The 2,678-nt window shown below is 31.4% G+C and overlaps 1 long non-coding RNA gene across 1 annotated transcript; it reads left to right on the top strand.

The window, feature by feature from the left end:
- The first annotated feature begins 711 nt into the window (after positions 1 to 711).
- LOC123219916 lies at positions 712 to 2,279 on the top strand. Its single transcript, XR_006502946.1, has 3 exons — positions 712 to 861; positions 968 to 1,041; positions 2,008 to 2,279. It is a non-coding gene; the product is annotated as an uncharacterized LOC123219916 (long non-coding RNA).
- The last annotated feature ends 399 nt before the right edge of the window (positions 2,280 to 2,678 follow it).

Below are 2,678 nucleotides of genomic sequence, written 5' to 3'. Positions count from 1 at the left end.
AAAAAAATTAGTATTAGCGAGAGAAAAATAATAAGTAAATAAATAATCGATTGTCATAAACATTATTTTTATGATTTTAATGATCAATTATGTATACTCTCATTAAAATTAAACAAATTTATGGTTTTAATAAAAGAAAAATTATTTTTAAAAGTCAATTTTTCATCGTTAGAAAGTTTTAACGATGAAAAATAAATTTCTAATAATCATTATCTCTTTGTTAAAATTATAAATATATTTAGTTTTAAAAAAATATAAAAAATTAGTAGTTAAAATTATATAAAAATAATATTTATAACTATCAGATATATACTCATTCATTCTTTTTCTTTCCTTAATACTTTTTTTTTTTGGGTGGTAGTTTAAGGTTGAAGGTGTCGGAGGGTTGAAAGGAGCATGTTATTATGGAAGCAAGTGCTTTCACATGCCTCACCTGCTTTTATTGGTTGGTGTTAATTTCTGTGTCTTTGTAATCCCATTTATGATGATTTGTTGTTTGACCAAACCCTCGTTGTATTGATAGCTCCACATTGCATAAAACCTTCGTTTAATTATATATGTTAGCCCAAAGGACTTATTCCCACCGATTTTTGTGCGTACTAATAAAGATAAAATCATTATTTAATAAAAATATTAAAAATTTATCACATTTTTTATTCTAAGTTTAAAAATCTAACAATTTTTCTTTCAATTTCACCCAAGGTTTGAAAAATGACAAATTCTCCTTAGGGTTTCGATCTCCTCTCTTCAGCGACAATCTCTTTTCCAAACGTCAGCGTTTTCGCTCCCTTCCAGCTTCTTGTGTGCTCTTTTTGAAATTTGCAATTCATGCTACATTTTCTCTTAGAAGAGATTCAATTGGTAAGCTCAAACTCCCATTGTTACCTTTTCTCTTAGGAAAGATTCAGACTAACTCATTTGTGCTAAGTCAATTGTTTGAAGACATCAATTTTTACGGCCACTGCAGCAGATCAATACAAGTTGTTGAACAGTGCTCATGTGGCCTCACTCTCATTCAAGGAGCTGGTGCCAAAGGAGCAGGTATTCATACCCTACACCTTTTACTTTAATGGTGTTCTGATTCTTTGTTCAACTTTCTTCTGCAGATGGGTTGTGCTTTTCTAGTTTCTTGTGTGCTCTTTTTGAAATTTGCTCTTGTTTTTCATTCTATTGATTTGGATTTGTTTTTAGTCATGGAAGCATTGATTGCAACTAGAACTACACATTTTAATGCTCAGACTTTTGTTTGTTTGTTTTTCTCTGAATGTTGGTTCTGTGATCTGAGTGGAACATTTATATTCTATTGCATGTTTGTTTTTTCACTGGCAAAGATGTTGATCTTTGTATGTAAATATGTTGCCTCAAGTAAATCTGGTTATGACAGAATGGCTTATTTATAAATTCATGTTTTTCTCACTGCCAATCCTAGAGGCAAGATACATGGTTTCTCAATGATTCTCCTGTTGTTGGTAACCGGGTATGCCCAATCTAAAGAGTTATGCATGGATTTCCAAGAGCCTAAATTATGAAAACTTATATAATATATCCTTACTAAAATAGGCATGCATTTTGTTTGATTATATGTTTGCTTGTTTGTTTGTTTGTTTGCAGATGAAAGGCCACTTCAATTAGATAACAAATGCATTGTTTTTAAATTTTTCTTCTTCCCTCTTATAAAATGAAACAATAGTAATCGAATTTAGCTCAATCGCCCACATCTATTGAGTGGTTTTGTTGATAACTCACGTTGAACAAATCTATTACGTTTTGACTTTACTGGATTTGGTCACGGGAGACTAGTTTTTTTCTTGCATTCTTACTAGTCATTAAAGGACATTATAAAGCTCAAGACCTAAAGAATGCCCTTTTTGAATTTGCATATGGGATTATAATACTTGTATCTTATCTTGTATATGCCTTAACTCGCCCCATTGTTGATTAGTGGTTGATATAACCGAAGCATAAGTTACATATAAATCCAATTTTCTTTTATTTGGCAATGTGCAGGCAGTTGCAATAGCTGTTGGAGATTGGTTTTTTGATTGCACAGGCGTTAAGGTCATTGATTGTGCTTACCCTTGTGACAAAACTTGCCCAATCTAATTTTCAGAGCCTAATTTAATCAGTTGGAATCAATTTAAATGGTCTATGTGTAAGTGTATCCCATATTCTACCCATCATTCATTAAATGCACTTACAATTCAACCAAGGATGAAAGTAGAGACAATAAATAGAGGATTGCTGAGAAATGCAAATGCAACCAGCAATCCTTTTCCATAGCTACGGCTGTTTACTTGCTATGTGTTGGAGACTAAAAAAGAGTCTTACATTTAATAAAAAAAGAGTAAAATAAGTGATATATAAGTATAATGAATTAAACTTTAACATAAGCTTATTAATTTTGTGAAATATGAGTTTCGATATCTGCATTTATAAGCCAATATATTTCCAAATGACCTCCCTAACCTAGGGAGGGTGTTGGAGATTAAAAAAGAATCTCACATCTAATATTTTTGGTAACTATTATCTTTGCTCTGAGATTTCTAGAGCTGTGAAGCTTAGCCTTCTGAATTTGTGTGTTTAAACTAATCCAAGAAAAGGACAACCTTTTACCCAGAAGTTAATTTAACTCGTATGATCCTTCAGCAATAAAATTTCATTTCATGCCAGTCAATTCC

The sequence above is a fragment of the Mangifera indica genome, chromosome 7 (genome assembly GCF_011075055.1).
Source record: "Mangifera indica cultivar Alphonso chromosome 7, CATAS_Mindica_2.1, whole genome shotgun sequence".
Classification (NCBI taxonomy): domain Eukaryota; kingdom Viridiplantae; phylum Streptophyta; class Magnoliopsida; order Sapindales; family Anacardiaceae; genus Mangifera; species Mangifera indica.
This window is presented reverse-complemented; position numbering and strand designations above follow the sequence as displayed.